The sequence below is a fragment of the Sciurus carolinensis genome, unplaced genomic scaffold (genome assembly GCF_902686445.1).
Source record: "Sciurus carolinensis unplaced genomic scaffold, mSciCar1.2, whole genome shotgun sequence".
Classification (NCBI taxonomy): Eukaryota; Metazoa; Chordata; class Mammalia; order Rodentia; family Sciuridae; genus Sciurus; species Sciurus carolinensis.
The window spans coordinates 1,240,423-1,255,808 of record NW_025920117.1 but is presented as its reverse complement, the minus strand read 5'-3'; the positions used below and the strand labels follow the sequence as shown (position 1 = coordinate 1,255,808).

The following is a 15,386-nucleotide window of genomic DNA, read 5'->3' as shown; positions in this document are numbered from 1 at the left end:
ATGCCAACCAAGAATCTTATACCCAGCAAAACTTACCCTCAAATTTGACGATGAAATAAAATCATTCCATGATAAACAAAAGCTAAAAGAATTTACAAAAAGAAAGCCAGCATTACAGAACATTCTCAGTAAAATATTCCATGAGGAAGAGATAAAAAACAAAGAAGCAAATCAGCAAAGGGAGGAATTATCCTAAAGGAACTGTCAAATAAAGGAGGAACCAAGTTGTGTCAAAATATAAATAAATAAATAAATAAATAAATAAATAAATAAATAAATAAAATCTTAAATATGAACCAAATGACCGGGAATACAAATCATATCTCAATAATAACCCAGAATGTTAATGGCCTCAATTCATCAATCAAAAGTCATAGACTGGCAGATTGGATTAAAAAGAAAGATCCAACAATATGTTGCCTTCAAGAGACTCACCTCATAGAAAGACATACCCATAGACTAAAGATAAAAGGATGGGGAAAAACATACCATGCACATGGACTCAGCAAAAAAGCTGGAGTATCCATCCTCATTTCAGATAATGTGGACTGCAAGCCAAAGTTAGTCAGAAGAGATAAAGAAGGACATTTCATACTGCTTAAAGGAAGCATAAATCAGCAAGATATAACAATCATAAACATCCATGCCCCAAACAGTGGCTCATCCATGTATGTTAATCAAATCCTTCTCAATTAGAGAAAACAAATAGACCATAACACAATAATACTAGGTGATTTTAACACACCTCTCTCACCACTGGACAGATCTTCCAAACAAAAATTGAACAAAGAAACCATAGATCTCAATAACACAATCAGTAATTTAGACTTAACAAACATTTATAGAATATACCATCCAACCAAGAGCAAATATACTTTCTTCTCAGCAACACATGGATCCTTCTCTAAAATAGACCATATATTATGCCACAAAGCTAATGTTAGCAAATACAAGAAGATAGAGACACTACCTTGGATTCTATCAGATCATAATGGATTGAAGTTACAAATAAATGAAAGAGTAAAAAACAGAAACTACTCCAATACCTGGAGATTAAACAATATGCTATTATATGATGAATGGATAACAGAAGATATTAGGAAGGAAATTAAAAAAATTCTTAGAGGTCAATGAGAACAAAGAAACATCATATCAAAATCTCTGGGACACTTTGAAAGCAGTACTTAGAGGAAAATTTATTTCATGGAGCGCATTCAATAAAGGAAGTAAAACTCAACAAATAAATGACCTAACACTACAGCTCAAAGCCCTAGAAAAAGAAGAACAGACCAACACCAAAAGTAGTAGAAGACAGGAAATAGTTAAACTGAGAGCTGAAATCAACGAAATTGAAACAAAAGAAACAATACAAAAAATTGACAAAATAAATAGTTGGTTCATAGAAAAAATAAACAAAATTGATGAACCTTTAGCCACACTAACAAAGAGAAGACGAGAGAAAACCCAAATCACTAAAATTTGGAATGAACAAGGAAATATCACAACAGACACGACTGAAATACAAAACATAATTAGAAGCTATTTTGAAAATCTCTACTCCAACAAAATAGAAAATTTTGAAGACATCAACAGGTTTCTAGAGACATATGAATTGCCTAAACTGAACAAGGAGGACATGCACAATTTAAATAGACCAATTTCAAGTAATGAAATAGAAGAAGTCATCAAAAGCCTACCAACAAAGAATAGTCCAGGAACAGATGGGTTCTCAGCCAAGTTCTACAAAACCTTTAAAGAAGAGCTCATTCCAATACTTCTCAAAGTATTCCATAAAATAGAAGAGGAGGGAACCCTCCCAAACTCATTCTATGAAGCCAATATTACCCTGATACCTAAACCACACAGAGACACATCGAGAAAAGAAAATTTCAGACCAACATCCTTAATGAACATCGACGCAAAAGTTCTAAACAAAATTTTAGCAAATCGTATACAAAAACATATTAAAAAGATAGTGCACCATGATCAAGTGGGTTTCATCCCAGGGATGCAAGGTTGGTTCAACATCAGGAAATCAATAAATGTCATTCACCATATCAATAGACTTAAAGTCAAGAATCACATGATTATTTCAATAGATGCAGACAAAGCATTTGATAAAATACAGCACCCCTTCATGCTCAAAACACTAGAAAAAATAGGGATAGTGGGAACATTCCTTAATATTGTAAAGGCCATCTATGCTAAGCCCTTGGCTAATATCATTCTAAATGGTGAAAAACTGAAAGTGTTCCCCCTAAAAACTGGAACAAGGCAGGGATGCCCTCTTTCACCACTTCTTTTCAATGTCATCCTTGAAACTCTAGCCAGTTCAATTAGACAGACCAAGGAAATTAAAGGGATACGAATAGGAAAAGAAGAACTCAAACTATCCCTATTTGCTGATGATATGATTGTATTCTTAAAGGAACCAGGAAATTCCACCAGAAAACTTTTAGATCTCATTAGTGAATTCAGTAAAGTAGTGAGATATAAGATCAGTGCACATAAATCTAAGGCATTTTTATACATAAGCGATGAATCTTCAGAAAGAGAAATTAGGAAAACTACCCCATTCACAACAGCTTTGAAAAAAATAAAATACTTGGGAATCAATCTCACAAAAGAGGTGAAAGACCTCTACAATGAGAACTACAGAACACTAAAGAAAGAAATTAAAGAAAACCTTAGAAGATGGAAAGATCTCCCATGTTCTTGGATAGGCAGAATTAATATTGTCAAAATGGCCATACTACCAAAAGTTCTATACAGATTCAATGCAATTCCAATTAAAATCCCAATGATGTACCTTACAGAAATAGAGCAAGCACTTATGAAATTCATCTGGAAGAAAAAAAAAACCCAGAATAGCTACAGCAATCCTTGGCAGAAAGAGTGAAGCAGGGGGTATCGCAATACCAGATCTTCAACTCTACTACAAAGCAATAGCAACAAAAACGGCATGGTATTGGTACCAAAATAGAAAGGTGGATCAATGGTACAGAATAGAGGACACGGACACCAACCCAAATAAATACAATTTTCTCATACTAGACAAAGGGGCCAAAAATATGCAATGGAGAAAAGATAGCCTCTTCAACAAATGGTACTGGGAAATTCATATGCAACAGAATGAAACTAAACCCATATCTCTCACCATGCACAAAACTAAACTCAAAATGGATTAAGGATCTCAGAATCAGATCAGAGACCTTGCATCTTATAGAAGAAAAAGTAGGTCCAGAGCTTCAATATGTTGGCTTAGGACCAGACTTCCTCAACAGGACTCCCATAGCACAAGAAATAAAAGCAAGAATTAATAACTGGGATAGAGTGAAACTAAAAAGCTTTCTCTCAGCAAAGGAAACTATCAGCAATGCGAAGAAAGAGCCTACAGAGTTGGAGAAAATCTTTGCCAATCATACTTCAGATAGAGCACTAATCTCCAGAATCTATAAGGAACTAAAAAAACTCTACACCAAGAATGCAAATAATCCAATCGACAAATGGGCTAAGGAAATGAATAGACACTTCACAGAAGAAGATGTACAAGCAATCAACAAACATATGGAAAAATGTTCAACATCTCTAGTAATAAGGGAAATGCAAATCAAAACCACCCTAAGATTCCATCTGACCCCAATTAGAATGGTGATTATCAAGAATACAAGCCACAACAGGTGTTGGCGAGGATGTGGGGAGAAAGGTACACTAATACATTGCTGGTGGGGCTGCAAATTAGTGCAGCCACTCTGGAAAGCAGTGTGGAGACTCCTTAGAAAACTTGGAATGGAACCACCATTTGACCCAGCTATCCCACTCCTTGGCCTATACCCAAAGGTCTTAAAATCAGCATATTACAGATATACAGCCACATCAATGTTCATAGCTGCTCAGTTCACAATAGCCAGATTGTGGAAGCAACCTAGATGTCCTTCAATTGATGAATGGATTATGAAACTGTTGTATATATATATACAATGGAATATTACTCAGCCATAAAGAATGATAAAATGATGGCATTTGCAGGCAAATGGATGAAACTGGAGAATATCATGCTATGTGAGATAAGCCAGTCTCAAAAAAACAAAGGATGAATGATATCGCTAATAAGTGGATGATGATACATAATGGGTTAGAGTTAGGGTTAGGGTTAGAGTTAGGGTTAGGGAGGGGGGCAAGAATGGAGGAAGGAAGGACTGTATAGAGGCAAAAGAGGGGTGGGAGGGGTGGGGGGAAGGGAAAAAATAACAGAATTAATCAAACAACATTACCCTATGTAAATTTATGATTACACAAATGGTATGCCTTCACGCCATGTACTAACAGAGAAACAACATGTATCCCATTTGTTTACAATAAAAAAAAAGAAATGTATCCTGACAACCTGTTGAATACCACATATATAACAATGATAAGATAGGGAAGTAGGCAGAAATAAGTATAGAAATTCAAAAAATTACAGATTGATTTAATTTTTAATAGGGAAATAAGAAAGATGGGAGATAACAAAGATGGGAGAGCCACATTTCCTAGGGTGATTAGGGAAGGCTTCTGTGAAGAGGTTCCCTCTGAGTTCAGGTCTGAAGGGTGAGAGGGAGTTAGGAATTTTGATCCTTAGGAGAGGAATATAGGCAGAGAGATCTGCAAGTTGAATTGGGTTGGTGTTTTGAGGAGCAGGAAATAAGGCTGTTGGAATATAAGTGAACAGAGAAATTACAACATGGGAGTAGTTGCAGAGGTTGACAGCAACCAAGTCATGGAGGGACTCTAGGAGCTATAATTTATTCAAAGAATAATTGGAAGTCACTGAAGGGTGTTAAGCAGGAAGAACATGACCTGTTTCATATCCTAAAAGTGTCTCTCTGGTATGGGAAGATGAATAGACTAGAGTAGAAAATAGAAATTCAGAGCCATTGATGTAAATGAGAGAAAAACATTTGAAGAAGTGAACAAGGGTGGTGGCGATGAAGAGGGAGAGAAATAGGTGGACGTGGAGTGATTGCTGACATAAACTTCTGACAGTTAGAAGTGGAAATTGAGGCAGAAGGAAGAAGCCCAGATGGCTCAATGGATGATGTAGTCACTAACCAAGACAGGGAAGACAGGATGAGATGTGGTACTGACTGTGGGGAGGCAAGGAGGGCAGATGGATAAATGACTGAAGGGGCCCTGATGTGAACTAAAGCAAGCACCTAGGCCCTGTAATAGTTGAGTGCTGGGACTCTGGAGCAAACCTACCCAGGCTTGAACATAGTATGATAGTGGCAGTTTAGTCACCCTCTCAGTGCCCCAGTTCATCCTATGCAAAAAAGAATATAAGAATCTCTACCTCTTAGTTGTTGGGAGGGTTCAATTAGTTCATAGAGATAAAACTGTGAAAACAGTGTGTGGCCTGGAGGACACCTGTGGAAGTGGCACTTGAGATTGCTCTTCTTATTGTCAAGGAGCATCTGTGACTCAGCTTGGGGGGTTGCTGCCATGTGAAGGTGGCTGTTCACAGCTACTGCTAGAGCTTATGGGTTTTCAACTTTATCTGGAATACGTACTTTCACGTGTGAAATTCTTCAGGATGTTACCAAACATCCCATCAGTCAGATAAAAGGTGTTTGTGATTGCCAAATTAGACAAATCATCCCAGTTGTGTTCTACAGTACCATTTAGTTCTTCAGGTGGCGGGGAAAAGGAGGACAACTGGCGTCAGTTGAGAGAGGGCTTTGCTGGTCAAGTATAAGGGTAGGAGGGGACTTAAAGGTCAGGGTTTGTGATGGTAAGGAGTAATAGAAGGACATTACTAGGGAGCCAAAAAAGGGAGTAAGCTTCATGGGAAGATAGTGAATATTAAAAAGTTGGTCAGACTGTAACTTAGAGTTCTTGATGAAAATGAAGGATTATTGTATTGGAGTTTCTACAGTAAGTGAATTGGAAGGACAGAAGTCTCTAATCAGAAAGTAATGTTTGGCTTGTGTTTGAACAAAGTGTCATTAGGTTGATGAGAGAATACACGTGGTGGATGTGGAAGAGTGGCTGGGGTGGGTGGAGAAGGTATCTAGGATGACAGACTAGGATTTCCTAGTCATTGATATGGATGTGAATGCCTAAAAGTGTTTTCATGAGTCAGAATGGTGGGGAAGGTAGTGGGCTACCAGTCAATACATCAGTGAAACAGGGCTGTTACTGAGACAGTTTGAAGAGGAAGCAGGAAAGAAATGCACCAAATAAATGACATGAACTTCCAAGGACCTGGAGTTTTGTTGTTGTTGTTGTTGTTGTTGTTGTTTTAGAATGAATTGACGGAAAATCATTTTAAAGCCATGTTGGAGAAGCAAGGAGGAGACAGTCTTTCCCTGGTCCCTGGGAGCATTCAAGGGAAGTGATGACATCAGGGGACAGCTAGGTTTCAAGTAAGTATGGAGTTGCCAGCAGCATTCAGAGCAAAGGTAGAAGAAACAGCATCCTTACTGGTCAAATTTCAGGGCTAGTGGAGAGTTCAGAAGGCAGATGACAGATGAGTGACTTGATGAAGTTAGAGGTGTTTGTAAAAACAGGAGAATAATAGTCTGACACTTTTCCAGTTAAGACAGAGAATGCGCTGGATATGTCTTGCAGATGACAGATTTTTTATGGTTCTTTTTAGATAATTCTGAGGTAGAGTGCATTTTGACATTTTATACATACATGGAGTACAATTTACTCTAATTAGATCCCATTCTTATGATTGTACATGGCGTCTAGTTTTACTGGTGGCATATTCATTTGTGAACATGGAAAAGTTATGTCCAGTTCCTTCTATTGTCTTTCCTATTTCCATCCCCCCTCCTTACCTTCATTCTGACAGGTAGTTCTCAACAGACTGTGCTGCTATCTTCTCTGCAGGCTTTAAGAACCACCCTGGTCTGATGTGGGATCTTTTTAGAACTTTATTATTGTGATCTGATCTCTTAGGGGTTCTGTTCCTGAGGTACAGTTCTTAAAAGCTGTGCTCCAGTCAAATTTACAATTGCTATTTTGGAACACAGCTTCTGCCATCTTCTATATATTTTTACATATGAATTTGGGGATAGAGAATTATGAGTAAAATATTTAAGGTCTTTTTAATGTCTTTTCCTTTTAATAGAGCCTTGAGCCACAAGTCCCTTTCCCCTGAGCCCATCCTTGGCCTCTCTGAGTGCTCTCTAATTAAAGGCACTTAAAGCATGGGGCATTCTCACTTCTTTATTTCTTCATGTGCAAGCCACTTACTGAACTGGAATGGGTGATAAATGAGTAGGGATTAAAAGAAAAAAAACAACTCAGGCTAGAATAAAGTTCGTGGAGTCAGAAAATCAAATTGTTAAAAATGTAATTTCAATGAACTGACTTTCATTTGTTTGGCAAATGCTTAAACTGCTTAAACTATGGGCTCTGTGAGGGTAGAGACTGTGTGTGACTCTTCACTGTATTTGTATCTCTTAACAGGGCACTTATAATGCTAGTTATCAGGAATTATTGAGTAGATGACTATTTAGGATAAATGTAAGTTGTGGTGCTCCTCTTCCCTAGGAAGAAGCAACTGTTGTAGAAGTGAATTGCTTCAGCACCATTAAGGGAGGCCTCAGTGCTTATCCAGCCATATTTCCCTGCCCCTCTCTCTCTCTCTCACACACACACAGAAGTACAGTTCTGGTCTGATGGGGAAGAGTAACTGTTGGTTTTCTAATTCACTTTCGCTAACACAGTATTTTCTACTGTTCTTGTCTTCTGATTTACTTGAAAATTTGACTCTTCCACCCAGGATCAGATCAGACACTGTCCCTGGAGAATTTCCTGGTCCTCCAGCTGAAAGGAAACTGCATCCTCACTTTGGCATTCTGTACATGTTCATTTACAACAAGGATCAAGATTAGTTATCACCCCCCACCCCGCTGTTATCTGACTCAGGGTCTTGACCATTGTGCTTGATATATAACTAAGGGCTGAAGGAAAATTTGTAGTATTCTATTTGATATGACTTTGTATATCATAGCACAGATATTTGTAATTTAAACATGGTATAACAGTGAAAGAAAGAAATTATTTTCTGCCTAATTTTATGTCCTCATCAATTTTGTTAATTCTGTTATTTTGAGTCATTCACTTTAGGGGTAAATTTTATTTAAAACACTTTCTCAACTTATCCTTTAAATCTGGCTGTTAGGTAAACAACTGCTTCCATTCCTGTGTTCCAGTGGCCTGCAAATGCAGCTGGAACCTGGGGAGGCTTGAAGCTTCCTGCAGAGGGGTAAAGCACTGAACCACTATTGAGGACTGGCCCCACCTGCACCCCTGTGCATAAATAGAAGTGGGCCCTGATTTGGTGCTAGAATAACATGAAGTAGAAGACTGACTGGGTGGCCTAACCCTTGGAGCCAGTATTTCCCTTTTGCTTTAGGAGCTGGTTATGAATCATTTTGAACTATTTACTCATTCAGCTCTGTAGAGTGTCCTCAGTAAAACATGTGCATTAGTTTCTTGAGGGTAATTATGCAGGTTGGAAATCAACTTGTATCATTTTGAAAATTGTTACAGAAACAAACAATTTTACAAAGCTCTTGGAGTGGGGAGAAAAAAAAACCCTATTATGTAGTGAGGCATGAACCCCACATAGCCTCCACATAGCCTCATACTTAAGGTCAAGGTTTAAATTTGAAGACCAGCATCTAAAATCCCAAAGTTGCCACTATCACACTCTGTGCAAAGCTCTGCTGATCATCACCTTTGCCTGTTCTCACCAAGTGTCATCTTAGGTTTTAGTTTTCCATGGGTTCTGGTCTTATCCCCATCAACATAAGTCATGTTTCATGTATTTAATGAAAGGTTTTCATACATCAAATGTGTTTTCTAGAACAAATTATTAATCAACTTTTTATTGGAGAATAACATTACTTATAGAAAAATAAAAACATATAGCTATTTAGATGTTAACAGATTTCATTTTTGTTTTAAAGGGTATATTGAGAATCAATCCACAGAAGTTTCATGAAGCTTTCATTCCTTCTCTGGTAAGTTCAATAACTTTATGATAAACTTGGTGTCACACTTAGTTTTCTAGATGTGCTGTGAAACTGAAATCATGAATTCTAAATAGAAAAACAGTAATAAAATGAAATTGAGAATGGGCAAAAATTTGTTTCATCTAAGTAAGGAAAATTTGCTTTTGGTTAGCCACCACTTCTGCCGGTCTTGAAATCACACACCAAATGTGAAGGAAGCATTTGTTTTGAGACTGCAGAGAGCAGCTGGCCCTAGGTAGACTACCCACCAGTTTGTGTAATTGGACATTTCCTGGTTTACAGCTTAAAAGGGTTTATCATTTTTTCCATTGATTTAAGTTAATCTTTCTGAAACTTATGTGCTATCTACTTTCAATCTGCATGAACTAGTCGGATATTTGTCCAAGGTAACGTGTAATGCTTTCTTTGTTTGTGGGGGGGGGAGATGTCAGGGTTTCTCACTTCACTTCCATGCAGATTATAGCACTTGGTAACAAGGCTCTTTACCCTTGGTACTTTAGAACCTTTTTACATTCATGATTCATTTTAAGAGGTCTTGTCCTGTTACAGCAAGTTTACACTGTTATGTCATAAGCAGTAGGTCTCTGGAGAAGGCTTGATGGTACAGAGCTGGGAGGGCAATATTCTTGAATTCCTGGCCTAACTTTTCCAGGATGCCATATAAGCAGAATAGCTATAGATTTATCACATTGAAGAACCATAGGGATCGACTTATGCTGCAGAAGAGGAAGTGGAATACATGTATTTCATTATGTTAAATAATGAATTTAGTGAGATTATAAGTACAGTCATATATGTCATAAGTGATACTGTTATTGTTATAAAAATCTTAAAGACCTATTCTAAGTTCTGCTTGGTCCCTTATCCCTGGCTTTTTGGAAATAGGGATTTGTTGATCTTGAACACAAATGCAAATCAAGTCTTACCCAATTGATTATGTCAAAAGCATCACTGAAATGTCACATTATTCTGAATCATATTCTGTTCTGTGACAGAACATAGTATATATACTGACCATATACTACTTGAGGTGTAGGATTGAGGGTCAGCAGGAGTTGCACTGTACATACAGTGAAAAAGTGCAGTTTACATGGGTATTGCATTCTACAGTTTGATCATAAGATATAGATCACATACAACATCACAAAAATTACCTAAAAGCATTTCTTAGGAAGGTGCCATGCTGAAGATGGATAAGCCATCTCTCAATAAGTTCTGCATAACCAGCATTTTCTCTGCATTAGAAAGAACAATTTTCTTCATTGACATGCTAGTTGGAGGAACTTGGTTACCTTAGGAGCCCTCATGTGTGAAAACATGGATTTTTAGGCATGGGAATCACATCCCATGTAGTAAGGGGTTCATCCTGAGGCACCTGTGAACTGAGCAGATTTCAGATCTTGTCTGTTCATGCCGAGGTTTGTGCTCATTGGTTAGAGTGATGAGGGGAACTAGAGTGGTTTTCTCTTCTGAGTGCACAGTCTTGAATTTTCCCAAGTTCAATCCGTTACATTGCCACCTATCAGATGTGAGGTTTATGACAAAAGTATCAAAGGAGGCACGTATACCTTCTATCAAATACTGGAAAGTTATCAGTACAACTAACAAATGGTTACGTAAATGATATTCAGTATATCCCTTGCCCAGTTTTCCTCAGTGGACCTGTGTTTCATTCAAATGTAGGATTTTCAGATTTCTTGGAGCTCCATGCTGAAATGCAAAAGAGGTCCCCCACTGGCCTACACCTCCTTGATTCCCAAGCCTGTTTCCCTGTGCCCTCATTGCTTCCTTGCATTCATTGAAGGTTCTTGCATGCACACATGTGGGCATCTTATCCCACGGGTGTAAGCTCTAACCATATCCCTTAGAAATACCTGCCCTTTAGCCACCACCAAAAACAGGGACTGTCATCAGTGGGCTTGAGCTTATTACTCCAGGGGAGCACAACCATTATTTGTAAAATTAAAGAGGAGGATTAAATGTTATCTGTCATTTATAACTTAAAACTTCCAGGATTTTTAGGAAAGAAAAAAACAATAGAAATTTGATTATTTAGGTTAATTCTTACTACAAATGGTTATGAAATTATCCACTGTCAAATGATTTTGCTGTGCTAAAGTATTTACATAGTAGTTGAAGAACAGTGAATTGATATTCCATTATCAAGTACTATTTTGTTTTGAGGTAACTCGACTTAGGTTTATTATAATTTCCACTGATAGAAAATCAGTTTTCATTTTCATTTTTTTTTTTTTGGGTGCTGGGGATCAAACCCAGGGCCTTGTGCTTGCAAGGCAAGCACTCTACCAACTGAGCTATCTCCCCAGCCCCTCATTTTCTTTTGACAAATCCAAAACAAATGGGATAAGTCACTTACGTGTCCCTGCTAGCCTCTTGGGGGTACTCCATAAAAATAAAATAGAGTGTGGATAAAATCATGTGACTTTCAAGCAAACCAAGATAAAATCGTATTGAGATGTTTTAGATGTCTTTTTATTATATTTGGGGAAGGATAAAGGGAAAAATGAAACAGAAGTCCAGCCTTTTAAAAAAATATAAAGCACTGTTTCTATTCTGAATTATATTGGTCCAAGAAGCTCTGAAATTTTTTCTGGATCTTGTTATGGGAGGCACCCTTTATGTAACTGTGGAATTTATTTCTGGTCCACAGGGAGCTAGCTCTTCCCATCATTGAAGGATTCTCTCTGGCCATCATGACATACTTAGATTGTCCTCCTTCATCCTCTTTCCTGAGTATTTAGATTACCCCAGATCCCTTTCTGTTTTCTCTGTGAATGTTCATTATCCATTTCTCTTTTACTTAAAAAAAAAAACTTTCAGATGGATAGAACAAGTCTTCTGGCATCAAGGAAAAAAACTGAACACTTTGGCATTAAGAACTAGTTAAGAGGAATGAGTCAAACTTTAATATTGAATATTTCCCAAGCTTAGTATCTTTACACTAAGAGATTTTACAGTAAATACAAGTTTCTGAATGAATTAAGGAAGAACTGAAAAGTGTGGAATAGCTAGAGGTTTGTGTGTTTTCTGGGGCTCAACTCATCTCTTCTTTCCTTGGTTTCTCGGGATAGGAAGCGGACAGTACCATCATCCTAGCATTTAAATCTGAGCTGCCAAGGGGTGGTTATAAACTGCTTATGAAAGAGGCATTTCATTGCCTATGTTTTGACACACAAGAATAGGTTAGGATGACCTCCCAAAAGGCTTCTTTGTTCCAGGGAGGGCCACAGGATCATGTCCCTTTAAATGGCAGAAGCCAGCATGATGGTAATAGGTGACCCTTGAGTTGCTCACTCTCTATTTCCTAGTATCTCTTTATTTCCAGTGAAGCTCATCATGAGGTCAGCTGCAATAATTGCTTGTTGCTATCATGGTAACTGTTGCTTAGGGAGTAGGGTGGGGTCAAGTTTGGCTGTTTGGAGGTCACAGCTGCCAACCCTTAAATAGACTGGAAATTGAGCAGAAAATCTGAAGAAATACCTGATGGTTTTGTAACTGGAAACTCTAAAACTGCAGAGCAACTAAAATACACTGTTTTTTTTGCATGGTGATTTTGAAATGTCAATTTTAGCTGACAGCAGAAGTTCATAGTAACCACCTTTTAATCCTTTAATGTTGAATCTTATCTGTATAGAGTGCCTCATAGAAAATTTTGAGTAGTGACTTTATAGACCCCTTTGCAGTCACCTTCTGTAAGAGAAATTAGCATTTGACTTCTTATCATCTGAAAAGGCACAACTAGTATGAGTTTCTAGAAGAATGAAAGAGACTGAATTACACTTAAATATGTGTGTGTGGCTGTGGATTAGTTTGTTAAGTTGGTAGAAAGATCCTGAAGTCTAACATTCTTCAACCAAGGAAGTGTTTTTGGTGTCAGGCCCTGGTAAACTGACTGTGCCTTATTTCTCTCTCCATCCTAGGACAGTGATGGAGACACTTCTATTGATGGGGTTCTTGCTGGAAATAGACCCTTAAATGGGGATCTGGTGGTCATGAAACTGCTTCCTGAGGAGCAGGGAAAGGTGAGTTAAAGTTTATTTTTCTAAAGATATACTTCTTAGGGTCTTTGGCATTCCAGGAACAACATGCAGCTTCAAAAACCAGGGGAGTCACAGACCTCTCAGCCCGCATGCCTCCGAAAGTGGCTATAGAGTGTTTAGGACTTGTAGTCAGCTGCTAGGCAGAAATCTGATAATTCAGATTTTCTTTTTGCTCCCTCTCACTCCATCTTCCCTGTCATGTGGAATTTTTTTCCTTTTTTGATAGAAGAAAAGTGTGCAGGATCCAGTCACACTTGAAATGTTCTTTCCCCAACCTGTGCTACAAGATTTGGAAAGACAAAACCATGGACAGAGTGCATTCTTCACACATTACTGCTTCCTGTACTGGAAAATCTGGACAATACATGTCAGTTCTGTTAGGCCCAGATTGGTGATTTGGCATCCCTAGGCAGATAAAAATTGCCTTTATACATTTTTATAACAGAGGTTTAGTGACAGAAGAAAGCATTTTTTTTTTTTAGAAGAAAGCATTTTTAATATGAGAATGTTTTGGGTTTCAGTCTCCCATTATATCTGACATTTGAAAAGTAATAGTGGTTTTAATTTTGACTGTTTGGCATAACAGTAAGCATTAGACATTGGAAAAATTCAGGTTTTTTTAATTGTCATGTGAAACTTGTGACTTATATGTGTATGTCTGAATTTATTTTCATATCACTTATATAATTTTGTCTTAGTTTATTGGTATGTAAGAATTTGGATTCTTTACAGGAAGGGGAGATATCCTGTAGTGATGAGAAGTGTGGGTTTTTAGGTGAAGCTTCCAGGGTTTGAATCTCATCTGTCATTCATCTGTGTAATCTTTGATAATTATACAACCTCTCTGTCTTAAATGCCACTTATATAAAATGGGAATAATCACAGTACCTCCTCTGGAGGTTTCTCATGAGAATAAATTGAAGATACAGAGGAGTCCTTAAAAAAATCTTAGAATGACTGGAGGTCCAGAAATACTAGACCTTATTATAAGCTTTTCCAGAAAAGATATATTGTGTATCACAAGACTACCATCTTGTAACAGAGCTTCATTTAGGCATAAATTAAGTTTCTTTAACCCAGTGGAACTAAAGTAATTGATTATAGCTGTGTGCCAGATACTCATAGGGTCCAGGGATGTTACTAATGATCAGATATAATTCTTTCTCTCATGGAGCTTACAGTTTAGTGGAGAGTGCAAGTAGGGAGATAATCACACTGATGCAAATTTCATTATTATAATTCTAATTAGTGTGGAGTTACATGCAGGGTTTTATAGGGGAGTGGATTTTCCTAGTTGAGGTCCACCTCCCCACCTGCCCCCAACATATAGTCACTTGCTGCCTAATGGGTGTATAGACTCCTTAATTCCTTGAGAGTAGCACTAAGGGTTGGCACCAGGTCCTGGGAATGGAGGTTGATTTGGTCACTACTTGTTTTCTGACAAGCATCACCTTGCCTAGTGTTGTCCAGGTACAACCAAAGAGGAACACACTAGGGCCTGTTTAAATCAAAGGATGCAGTCTAATTCAGTGAATGAAAATGTACAATGATAATGAAGAAGTGCCAAAGAAATAACAAGAGAAATAGTAACTTCCTTTGACTTAAAGAGTGACAGTGGTAGAGTAGGAAGACAATAGTTAGTAGTTTCCTATCAGTTGAGTTCTGCACAAGTGGGTAATGTAGCAAACAGAACAAGGCCAAGTTGTCTGGGATCTTCCCTGCTCTTGGTCCTGGGCAGAAGATGACTGAACATGAGTAAATAGATCTGTTGCACTACTTCTCTGTCCCTTACCTGCCTCAGTGATAAGACCAGCAAGCTTAGCCTTTCCTGGTATTGTCAGGAGAGCTCTGTTTGAGGAGGAAGCCTAAGAAGATAGGATAGGTAGCTGACTGAAGTTTGAGACCAGGTTGTGTGTGAAGGTGACCAGGAGACCAGGTTGTTGTTCCTATCTGGAAGGACAGTTTGGGAATTTGGCTATTCTTGGTGCTATTGCTTCCTGGCAAAGATTTTGTACTTCATGTAAGATTCAATGCAATGAATTCTCCCCAGCCCACTAGAGGTATAATTTTACAAATTCCTCTCTGTCTTTAGCTAGTTATGAAGTTAAGAGTTTATAAAAATAGATATTATTCCCATAATCAGTACATTCATATTTCATAGATGACTTGTTGTTTTTGTTTTGTAGTTAATATCTAAAGGTGGAAGAAATTAAAGTCCAGGGAAGGCCTTAAGCCAGAAGAGTAGAATGCAGTGGGAACAGTCAGACATTGGGATAGCCAAGCTGAAGTGGGA

The 15,386-nt window shown here is 37.9% G+C and overlaps 1 pseudogene; it reads left to right on the top strand.

Annotated features, from left to right (window-relative positions):
- Positions 1 to 12,314: 12,314 nt before the first annotated feature.
- LOC124973595 (SH3 domain-binding protein 5-like) overlaps positions 12,315 to 15,386 on the top strand; it is a 62,622-nt pseudogene continuing 59,550 nt past the window's right edge.